Below are 12,708 nucleotides of genomic sequence, written 5' to 3'. Positions count from 1 at the left end.
AGAGATGTAGAGCTACAGGTGTAAGCCTTAGCCCAGCATGTTGCAGAAGCTTTCAATACATCCTGACAGGCTCTTTCAGTCTTCAGGCCTAATGCAATCCTCTCTGGATCAAGTCACACACGGCTACCCTGTAGGGAGTGGAGTGTGCAGACCCGAAGGAATACAGGCTAGTAGTGATGGCATGACCCCACAAACTGGGACCCGCTCATTCCCCGCACTGCCACAGGTTCACACACGTCTTGTATAATAGTGGATATGCATACATCTCATAAATCCTGGGGATCTCACCATCTGCAAACATAGCTGGCCCCTGCCTGGGCCCCTGACATGGTGAAATTTGAAAGAGTGACGCTAAGCAGGACGTGGTAGCTCATGCCTGTAATCCCAATACATGGGAAGCTGAGACAGGAGGATTGCAGGTTTGAGAACAGCCTCAGCAATGTGGGGAGGCTCGCAGCAACTTAGCAAGACCATGTTTTAAAACAAAGCATAGCCGGGCATAGTGGCCCATGCTTATAATCCCCGCACTTGGGAGGCTGAGACAGGAGGCTTGCACAGGTTCGAAGCCAGCCTCAGCTACCTAGTTAGGCTCTCAGCAACTTAGTGAGACCCTGTTTCCAAATAAAATATAAAATAGGTCTGGGAATATAGCCCAGAGGTAGAAAACCTCTGGGTTCTACCCCTAGTACCACAAAAAAAGCATAAAATAGAATTGGGGATATAACTCAAAAACTAGAGTGCCCCTGAGGCCAGTCTCCTAAACCCAAAAAATATTGTAATTTTCTACTCAGAGAAAAGGGTTGGTTATAAAATCCAAAAAGTGTATTGGAAAAGAACTCATTAAAATCTTATATATATATATATATATATATATATATATATATATATATATATTAGACTTTTATAGTGTGGAACTGAGTTTACTAGAATAAGAAGAAAAGAGGACAGATGATCAAGAAACAAATTTAGAATAAATGTCAGATTGTTTTATTAAAAAATTAAATCCATTTCACAGGACTGACATCAGAATAAATTCCTCATTTTAAAAACTTTCACATGTTCCAATTTGCAATCCTGAGCTACATTTCTGTATCTAGCACTCTTCTCTTCCTCTCCTCTGCAGGCCTTCCCCTTTGTTAGGAGGGTACAAGTCAATTTTACATACAAGACTAAGTCCTTTTAGGGCTGTGACTGTATCTAATAAATCATTGCACATCTGTCATCACAGAGCACAGTGCTGTGCACACATTACCTTGGCTATCTGTGCAATCACAGATATATTGTTCCTTGTTTCCTAACATGCAAGCTTTTCTCCATTCTGTATGGGCTCAGTGATTCCAGCTGAGTGAAGGACTCTCTGCTGCTGCCCACTCAAGATGGAAAGACCTGGAGAACATTATGTTAAGTGAGATCAACCAAGCACAGGAAGAGAAGAGACATATGTTTTCTCTAATGTGCCAAAACTAGGGAGTATTAGGAATACCAGAGGGACTCCAGATAATAGAGAGGAAACCTCAGCAAAGCTGAAAGAGAAGGGTAGGAGACAAAGAAGGCTGAGGTTGATTAATGGAGGAGCTACATTCAAATATGTGTAAAAGTATGAATGTAGTATGGTCAACCTGGACACTCATTGTTGGGAGGGGGTAGGGGAAGTGGGGGTGGGAGAGGGCACCAAGCACAGTCTGAATGTATGCCATTTTCAATATGATCCACAAAAAAAAAAGTCAATTAAAAATAAAGGAGTTCTCAATGTGAAAAGCAGCTTCTTATAACACCCTCCCACACTCAAAACTCACAGACCATATTTGTTCTTGGGACAACAAATTGGGGACAATCTTTGAAACTACAAAACATATATACTGAATTGTGAAAGTATTTAATCTGTGACTATAAGAATATTAGGATCCCGTGATCTAAAAACTAAATCAACAAGAAAGGGAGGAAATGTACTTCCTTCATACCCAACATTTAAAAGAAAAAGTTTCAACAGACTGACATGCAATCAAAACACACAAACCTGCTGCTGGGTCTTTGTATCAAAAAAGGGTCTGTTTTCTCAGCGCTTAGTCTACTTCCCAGAAACCAAGAGCTTATCCTTCTTTCACTTTCAATTTACATGTGTCCAGGATTAAAATAGTTTCAAGTTGTCCTGAGTTGACACCAGAAATTCTATACTTAGGAACAGAAGTGGAGGGAAGTCTGAGCCCCTTCATTTCTTGGAGGACCATTTAGACCTTAAACTTAGAGACAATCAAGAGAGAGACATAGAGTGGTAGAAAGTATCAGTGCATTGGAGAAAACAGAGAGCTAATTTGAACTTATATACACTTACACAGCATTTGAGGAAACCACAAGTAAACCAGCTGTCAGAGCATTATTGTGGCCTGGAAAACTGTGAAGTAAAAGCCCATTAAACTACTTAAAAACACGTTTGCTGGCCTGGGGAAATTACTGAGAACTTGTCTCAAAATTTAAAAGGCTAGGAAGTAGCTCATCAGTAGAGCACTTGCCTAGCACATGTAAGGTCCTGGGCTCAATGTCCTGTACCAATAAAGTAGAGAGAAAGAGGAAGAGAAAGCACAAAACCTTTACCCAACATGGTCACTTCTACAATTTTGATTCATTAGATCAACAAACATTTACTGAACTCTTGCATATATCTGTCACTGTTTTGAGGTACTAGAAACTAAGCAGTCAGAAAGAGACAAGAACTTCTGCCTTCATAGAGATAAATTCTACCAACCAATAAACAAAATGGTAAACCATATACAATAGGAAATGACCACCGCTTGTATGCAAAAGAGTAAAACCAGGAAAAGGTAGAGCAGGAGCTGGCTATTTTCACACAGCAGGTCAGAATTAGCATCAGTGAGAGTGGTATTTCCTTAAAGACCTATGGTAGTAGTGGGTTAGGTGAGCTGGATATCTGAAGAAACAGTACAGTGGCAGAAAGAACAGCAGGTACTGTTCCTAAGGCACAGCCTTGCCCAAATAGTTTGAGACAGACAGGATGTGAGGAGACAGCTACAGATTGGTAAATAACAATCCCATAACCTTTCTACTTTTTTGTGAAGCCATAAGTTTTTATGTTTGTTGATTTGGTTTGGTTTGCTGGTTCTGTTTATTGTTGTTGTTGTTGTTGTTGTTGTTGTTGTTGTTGTTGTTGTTGTTGTTGTTTGTGGTACTGGGGGGTTAAACCCAGAGATGTGCTACCTCTGAGTTATACTACCAGCCCTTTTTTTATTGTGAAACAAGGTCTCACTAACTTACTAGAGGTCTTGCTGAACTACAGCAGCTGGCCTGGACTCTGTGATCCTCAAGTCCTGGGATCCTATGTGTGTCCCACCATGCCTAACAATGGGTTTTATACTTCCTTAAGCAGGTCTTGCTAAGATGTTGAAGGCCTCACTAAGTTGCTTGTCTTTGACCTTTCCATACTTCTATCTCAGCTTCCTATGTGCTTGGATTATAAGTGTGCACCACAATTCTCGGCTTTGATGCAAGTCAATATCAGCCTGAGATGAGTCCAAACTTCCTGCTAATTGTGTACCACAGTTAGAGCGGTGGGTTTTATTTTCAAAAACAAATTTAAAAAACTGTAAAGTCTCAGAAAAAAAAAACTTATATGAAAATGTTGTACTGTGCTTCTACAAAAGAATTTCCTCCCACTTTTTTTTAGGAAATACACCCTGGATTATTTAGGAGTAAGAGGCATTATATTTGTGTCAACTGAGAATAAAATTAACTTCATTGAGAACAAAGAAAATCACATGTATTTGGAATTACAATCTGGAAAAACACAGGTACTAGGAACATATGCAAGAGTTCAATAAATGTTTGTTGATCTGATGAATCAAAAACACAGGTTCAAGCAGTCTTGAAAATGTACTCTGAGGTTTTATAAAATACAGTCTGTATTTGTAGCTTCATTTCTCCATGGGTGGATAGAAGTTACAATTGTTAGGAAATAGGATTTATGCTGGAAAAGTTAAGATGTCTTTTAAGGGATTGGGTGCAATCTCAGTCCCTCTGTAGTTCGGGATAGGGAACTAGAGAGTATTAGACTAAGTGAGATCAGCCCGTCTCAGAAAGGAGAGGGTCATGTGTTTTCTCTCATATATGGAAACTAGAGAGAAATTGGGTAACACAAAATGTACTGGTATTGGGAAGAGGGTTTAAAATGTATTAAGGTATAAGTATTGGGAAAAGAATTCCAATTTTAAAAATATATCCTTTATACTAAGAAGGCCAGGGATAGCAGAAAGGAGGGACTTGTAATTCACATTTCTAAAGGGAAGGAAAGAAAGCCTGAGAGGCTCCTTTACATTTCTGAAAGAGAAACAAATGGCCTAAGGGAAATCTGAAGAAATCCCAGATGCCTGAGAGAAACAAATGGCCTAAGGGAAATCTGAAGAAATCCCAGATGCCGGAGAAACAATTTCACACTAGAGATAGGGCTAGCATATCTACAGATCAAAGGACCTTCCTCGGACTTAGACAGGATAAAAATTCAGGAAACTGGAGTTTGTTGGCATTTTCGTTCGAATTGCCCCCCTGTGTCGGCTCCGGCACAGGGCTGTAACTACCTCTATATTTCTACCTTCTAATAAACTTCTTTAAATCTGCAGCAGCTGTCCAAGCGATGAATACTTATTCTTAGCTTAGGACAAGAATCCACGGTTTTTCTGTTTGTCTCTGTGTGTCTGGTGGGGGGGGGGTTATTTCACACCACACACCTTCCCCCCCCCCCCAACCTATCCCCTGCAACACAAAAGACTAGATAAATGAGAAAGAGCAGTGAAATAGTAGATGTGGGTTGGGGGAAATAAGAGGAAAGGGAATAAAAGAAGGAAACAATTTAAATAATGCTATGTCCATATACAAAGTAATCACTCTCAATCTCACTAATATGTACAGGGAGAGGGAAGAGGGGAGTGATAAGTTGGGTCCTGCACTCGTGTGACTTTGTGTCACATGACCTCTGCATGGGCGGGGGGGGGGCAAAACCCCCATGAGAATCGGGCATTCCCACAAATAAACCCCCCATCTCGTGAGATGCATACCTTGAAAAGGCGAGCCCGCGTCCTCTAGCTTTGGACAGGCGCAGGGGCCCCACGGTGCCTTGCCCTGATCCCCCGGAGAGCCGTGCGATTAAAACTTTACATGCCACGTGGACCGGACTTCTCTCGTGTTTTTCTCACTCCGCCGTACTCACATATTTTTTATTTTACTTAACAGGGAGCAGGATGCAGAAGGAAACACACCCAGTGCTGGCACATGTATGTTTTTATCACTTTGAGCCTCACTATGATATAACTGCAAGGCACTAATAAAAGTATATTTTTAAAGGAGTATATGAGATGGTTAATCTGGGTTGTCAGCATGACTGGATCATGAATCACCTAAGGTTATGTGACTTGAGATGTGTTTACAAGATAATTGGCTTACATAAAGGCAGGTTGAAAAGGAAGTCCTGCTGTGAATGTGGGCAGCACAGTTCTGATAGGTACAGAACCTAAATTAAGAGAAAGAGAAACCTGTGTGAATGATGTGTGGCTCTTCCTGAGAAAAGTGCATCTGTGGACAGAAGGGAGGAATACTTGAAGAGAGAAAGCACTTCAATGGACATAGTATACACACACAAACTTGTCAAAGCCAGTCACTGTGTTGAGCAGGAAAGGTAAGAAGGGAGAGGGAGTAGAGTGTGAACTTGGAGAGGGCTCAATGAGAGTTGTGTAGATATTTGCCTCTACCATCCTGAACTTCATCAAGATGTGTGATTACAATGCACCAATTAAAAATAAATTAATTTTTTTTTAAAAAAAAAGAAAGAAAAGAAAAACCCATCGTCTCTCATCTGAGATACCGGCCTTCACCCGTCTACTTTATGAACTGAACTTTCACCATAGTTTCTCAGCATAGTTTCTATCTTGGACTGGGACTGTATTATCAGTCGCTCCTATTCTGAGATGGTAGCTTTTGGAGTACTGGACTAGTTGCTGGTTTCTCCCAGTGGCCACTTGCAACTACACTGCTCAGAACCATAAGCTCATTTGATAAATCTCCTTCCAACATGCACACATTCTGTTAAGAAGCCCTAACTAATTCAGTCCATTATACAGAAGGCCAGTAGAGGTTTATACACAATGTTTGGAGAAATTGCAGTTCAGCTCCCTTCCCAGGCTGGCAGGCCTGGAGCCAAGTTCAAAGGCTCAGCAGAAGCCTGCCTGAAGCCAGATTTAACAATGCTTCCTGGCCCAAGCCCCAAACAATTCTTCCCCTCTGGCATCTTTCCTTGACATCTGTAGCTCTAACCGAGTTCAGAAAAAAAGAAAGTAAATGTACTCAGATTTTCACATTTGGAGAAGGGGTAAGAAGGCACAGGATTTCTTTGCATCATTTTGTAACTTTTCTGAAGGCCTGAAATTGTGTCAAAAAATATATATTGAAAGACTATCAGCTGGGCGTGGTGGCGCACGCTTCTAATCCCCGCACTTGGGAGGCTGAGACAGAAGGATCGCGCTGGTTCGAAGCCAGCCTCAGCTACTTAGTGAGGCTCTGAGCAACTTAGCAAGACCCTGTTTCCAAATAAAATATAAAATAGGTCTGGGAGTGTAGCCCAGAGGTAGAAGTCCTCTGGGTCCCATCCCCAGTACCACCAAAAATAATAATAATAATAATAATAATAATAATAATAATAATATCAACTTGAGAAAGTTCACCTTTTGTTGAGTGCTATTATCTGAAAAGGTATTTAATTTTGCCAACTGGTTTTACTATGTCTATTGAGATGATCATGTGCTATTTAGCACATACATTTTTAAATTTATTTTTAATACAATTTTTATTGAACATAAATGGCATACATTTAAACTATATTTGGTGCCCTCTCCCCCCCGCCCCCATTTTCCATTCCCCCCTCCCACCAGTGGTTGTCCAGGTTAACCATGCCATATTCATAATTTTACACATGTTCAGATATAGACCCTCATTAATCAAGATCAGCCTTCCTCCTCTCCTATCTTTCCATTCAAACTTTGCTGATATTTCCCCTCCATTATCTGGAGTCCCACTGGTATCCTCTGTGTTTCCTAGTTTGGGCATATTAGAGGAAACATATGTACCTTCTCCTTCTGTGCTTGGCTGATCTCACTTAACATAATGCTCTCCAGGACTTTCCATCTTCTTGCAAATGACATGATTTTGTTCTTCTTTATAGCTGAATAGAATTCAATTGTGTGTATTTCCCAAAGTTTTGCTATCCATTCATCTGTTGATGGAGACCTGGGTTGGTTCCATATTTTGGCTATTACAAATTGTGCTGCTATGAACATAGGTATGCATATGTTGCTGTATTTCTCTGAATTCAACCCTTTTGGAAAGATACCCAGGAGTGGTATAGCTGGATCAAATGGTGGATCTATTCCCAGTTTTCTTAGGAATCTCCACACAGATCTCCATAGTGGCTGAACTGGTTTGCACTCCCACCAACAGTGTAAAAGAGTTCCTCTTTCCCCACATCCTCACCAGCATTTGTTATTTGATTTCTTTATGCTTGCCACTCTGACTGGGGTTAGATGGAACCTCAGCGTAGTTTTGATTTGCATCTCCCTGATGGCCAATGATGTAGAACATCTTTTCATATATCTATTGGCCCTTTGTATCTCTTCTATATTTCATTTGGAAACAGGGTCTCACTAAGTTGCTGAGAGCCTCACTAAGTAGCTGAGGCTGGCTTCGAACCTGTGCGATCCTCCAGTCTCAGCCTCCCAAGCGCAGGGATTACAAGCGTGGGTCACCACACCCAGCTTGTATCTCTTCTTTTGTAAAGTGTCTATTCAGTTCAATTGCCCATTTCTTGATTGGGTTGTTTGTTTTGCTAGTGTAGAGTCTTTTGAGTTCTTTGTATATTCTGGATATTGTTGGGGTCTGCTCAATTGCCTGACAAAACTTCCGATGAATCAGCTACATGTAGTGCCGAGCATGTTGGGGTCTGCACAACCACCTGACAAAACCACGAGAACTTCTGATGAACCAGCAACATGTAGCGCTGAGAGGATATGGAGGGTGTAACTACTCCCCTTGCCTCCACTAGCCCAGTTTGGTAATGTTGAACCTTATTGGCTCATAATAATGCTTCCGTGCTCGTGAACCCCTTGTGCATTGTATAATGATTGGCTACAAGTTATGTGCTTTGCACATGCAAGAATGACCTTTAGCATGATAGGTTAGAATAGTTTCCTGTTGGAAATCCCCCTTGTGGTTATTTGCTTTAAATTGGGTTGCCTGAGAAAAATAAACAAGTTCCTGCTTGACACGGCTCCCAGCTCCGTGTGCTTCTGTTTGAGCCATCGGCATTCACCATCCTGCTCAGCCCCACTGCTTGTCGGGCTGGCCCCGACAGGATATTAGCTCCCTATCAGAGTGGTGACTGGTAAAGATCTCTCATTCTATAGGCTTCCTCTTTATTGATGGTTTTCTTTGATGAGAAGAAACTTTTTAGTTTGATGCCATCCCACTTGTTAATTCTTGCTTTAATTTCCTGAGCTTTGGAGGTTTTGTTGAGAAAGTTACTGCCTGTGTCAATATATTGTAGTATTGAGCCTTTGCTCTCCTCTAATAACTTCACAGTCTCAGGTCTAATTTCTAAGTCTTTGATCCATCTCGAGTTGATTCCTGTAGCAGATACATTTTTAGATTTGCTATTATGAAGTGTATTGTTTGATGCTCACTCATTGCTAACTTGGCCAAGAAGCCACCTAGCATCTGAACTTAAAACTTAGTGGAACAGGGGTGTCTCTTCTTTTAGAGCTCTTATCCAGTTAATTTTGATGAGTCAATTCCAAGGACTAGCAAAGGACATAGAAATATGACGGTTTAAGTGAAGGAAAGACAGAAGGCAAAGCAGCTCCCCTTCCACAAGGTGAGGGGATCCTGGAAAGACAGTAAACTCATAAGCTCTTGGGAAGTGGGCTTTTAAACCTTACTGAGGGTTTTTATCTGCCCTTTTATGATTGGTAAGTATTGGGTTTGGGGGAACTAATGTCTTTTGCACAATTTTTAAGCTTCATTTGAATTGTTATCTTGTGGACTGGTGGTTATTTCCTGGCACCAACCAGTCTCTCTCCTTTCTGTCTACCTCCTCCCACCCCACCTCACATAAGGCAATACAGGTGGCCCTTCTAATTCTTCCTGTTCCCAGGTCCTGTTCCCAAGTCCCCTATCCTGCCTCATTAGCTTAACTTTACTTAGATAATTTCCTGATATATTCCTGCATGGTATAACTTTTGCATGCTGAATAAACTTTGTAGCATTGTGGAAAAAATACAAATTGTGTGTGATATGACTCATTTGTTAATAACTTGGGGCCCTGTTGCTCACAAGATCTATACTTCAGAAAATGAAAAATAAAAAATAAAAATATTATAGTGCCTCCTCATTCTAAAATGGTCCAGCTGACCTCTCATCCTGAGAGCAACACCATTATATTCTATATCTGATATTTTTAATAGAAAATGGTTTCTAAGGTCTCTTCCAGCAAAATGTTTGGAGATTCTGGTTGAAAATCTTGTTAAGCACAGCACTAGAAATTTCTCTTACTGTTTTTTGTTCAGTGCCCTGGAATTAGTACTTTCAGTTTCATATTACTGTAACACAGTTTCCTGCACTTGTTGCTGTTTGCTCATTCTGGGAAATCCCAAAAGCCTTGCAACATAGGAGACTGAAATAAAAGCCCAAGAGCCAGTGAAAGGCAGAGTAGTGAGAGAAGCCGATCCAGCAAACCAGAGGCTGAAGAGCAGGTAAGAAAGCTCATCTCTCCCCCCAGCAGCTGTCTCTCTGCTCTGAAGCAGGCTGCGGCAGGGTGGGAATGGGTTTGTAATGGTCATTTGATTTTTATAAGACCTACCAGAGCATGAGAGGCTGCAGCTGAGCCTGAAGTGGGACAGGGAGTCTGGTGAATTGTGATCATTATCAGGGTGCCTCTGCTGGGCTTGAGTGGAGCCAGGTACCAGCAGACCTGGGGCTGAATTGAGGATGTGAGGCTTATCATCACTGTCTTTCTCTCTGTTGACGATGTCTGTGTGGATTAAATTACCGAGTTCACTGAAGGAGCCTCCCAGTACTGAGTGAGCCTCCTACAGCTAGAAATTGACAGGGCTGCTGGTGAGGTCTTTCATGAGAAGAAAGGAACTGCCACAAGATGCAGGACAAACAGCCATGGACTCTGTTAGAGACAAAGAAAGAAATGGACCCGAGTGGGAAATGAAGCTCACAAACGCAGCATCCTTCCTAATCACACCTCTGAACTTTAGTGGATTTCTTGCTTCAGAAGTAGTACACTCATTCGTTTCTTGGTGCCCATCGCTCCTTACCCCTCGCCAGTAGAATGTGGCCTCTACGCTTTGCTAAAGGGCTTCCTCTAAAAGTTCATACTGCAGCACCAAGGGCCCCATCTTTGCTCACCTTGGCCTCTGTGACCCTGGACAATTTCCCTGCCTCCTGGAAATTCTGCCTTGACTTCCTGGACAGGCACCTGTTGATTCATTAACTTCAGGTCTGATTGTTTCTCTTTGTCTGCGCCTTAACTTCTGCCTCCTCCACTCCTTCTCTTTCTCCTCTTCCTATTTCTCCTTACTCTCCTCTACCAAATAGAAAAGCAGAACAAATCAGAAACCCTAAAAAATTCACTGGAAATATAAATTCTTTTGCTTGTTATTGTTGTTGCTGCTGCTGCTGATGTTGTTGTTGTTGCTGGACATTAAATATACCACTATTGGGAAGAGGCATCAAAAATGTATTAATGTGCTGGTATTGGAAAATTGCTTTGATAATTTCCAAAATGAAAAACCTAGTCAGAGTTTAGGTGCTGTGCAAGCATTCAGGCAGGGAGTGATTACAATGCAGAGTTCCTCTCTGTCTTTGCCCTTTATTCTAATCATTAACCTATAGTAAAAGCCTTAGAGTCAATTAAGCCATTAGCCCTAAAACTACAATAGAGGCAACCAGTGGCTCTGTTTACCTCCTCTCCTCTGTGATCTGCTGGGGCATAGGAAAGGTAAACTGTGTGTGGCTTCAAAGCACCCTAGTTGCCAGGCGTGGTGGCGCACGCTTGTAATCCCCACGCTTGGGAGGCAGAGACAGGAGGATCGCGCAGGTTCAAAGCCAGCCTCGCGCGCTGGCTTAGGAGACCCTGTTTCCAAAAAAAATATGTAAAAAATAGGTCTGGGAGTGTAGCCTGGAGGTAGAAGGGCTTTCAGGAACCCCAGTACCACAAAAAAAAAAAAAGACAAAGCACCCTAGTTGATGAGCAACTAATACTGCCCAATACAATAGAGCCGAGGGCCAGGTAGATTCTTGACCCTTGCACTTAGTAAGTGCACTGTCCGGAGACAAAGAGGCACCACCTGGCTAAGGAATAAGTAACTAGCCCATTGCCTTGGTAACGCTGATGAGAAAGATACCAATACAAAACCTATTTAAAGGTTGAGGTCCCCAAAAGGGGCCGGAGTTCCATTTTCGGGCTCCCCAGCATGCGGGTTAGCATGCTGCTTTTTCTCTTCTCTATGTCTTACTGATCTATTTCCTACTAATTTTGTAATAAAGATTTGTTAAAGCTGCACTGAACTGCCCGTTAATTTTTCTATTCAACCAACCTTAGCTGAATAAGAAAAAGAACCCCACTATTTCAAACCGTAACATTAAACCCGGGGGCATTCTACCTCCAAGCTACACCCCTACCCCCCTTTTCTTTTTATATTTTGAAACAGGGTCCTGCTAAGTTTCTGAGGGTTTCGCTAAGTTTCTGAGGCTGGTCTCAAACTTTTGATCCTCCTTTCTCAGCCCCCAAAATACTGGATTAATGGATGTGCACCACCACACCTGTCTATATATTTTTTTCAACAACTTTCTTTCTAGCTCTCTTGAATGCTTTCTGATTTCATAATATTTTTAAACCACATCTGTAGTTGTGCACACACAGCTCTCTGGGTTTAGCTTCCCTTACTGGGGAACTCATGAGCCTAAGTGACAGGACACTGCTTCTGTCCATGCCCCCCTTCACCTCCTTAAAAAGGTCGTAAGTCACATGTTCCCATGATTGTGTACTTTCTTAGGATTTGTAAAAAAAAATAAATTTTTTTGGCTCTACTTAAATCATGGCAGCATGAGGAGTTCTGTGACAGCTCGCGCTAGTGAAATAAGTATAAACTCCTGGAGGTGGGAGAAGGGAAATCTTGAGTGTGTGTGTGTGTATGTGTGTGTGTGTGTGTTACTAAGGATTGAACTCAGGGGCATTCTACTTTCAAACTACACCCCCAGCCCTTTTTCTTCTTCTTTTTTTTTAACAGGGTCTCAAGATGCTGAGACTAGTCTCACTAAATTGCTGAAGTTGGTATTGAAAGTGCCATCCTCCTGTCTCCACCTCCCAAGTACTAGGGTTATGGGCATGTGCCGCCATGCCCAGCTAGAAGAAATATGTTTTAAAATTCCTGGAAATTATCCTAAGAACATCCATCACACAATCAAACATTCATTCATGAAAATCTTTACTCATTTTAAGAATTGATTACTAAGCCCAGATTAGTGATGCATGCTTATAATTCTAGTACTTGGAAGGCTGAGACAGAAGGATCACGTGTTCAAAGCCAGCCTCAGCAATTTAGTGAGGCTCTCAGCAACCTAGTGAGACCCTGTTTCCAAATCAGAAAT

This window comes from Muscardinus avellanarius (genome assembly GCF_963383645.1).
Source record: "Muscardinus avellanarius genome assembly, chromosome: 3".
Lineage (NCBI taxonomy): Eukaryota > Metazoa > Chordata > Mammalia > Rodentia > Gliridae > Muscardinus > Muscardinus avellanarius.
This window is presented reverse-complemented; position numbering follows the sequence as displayed.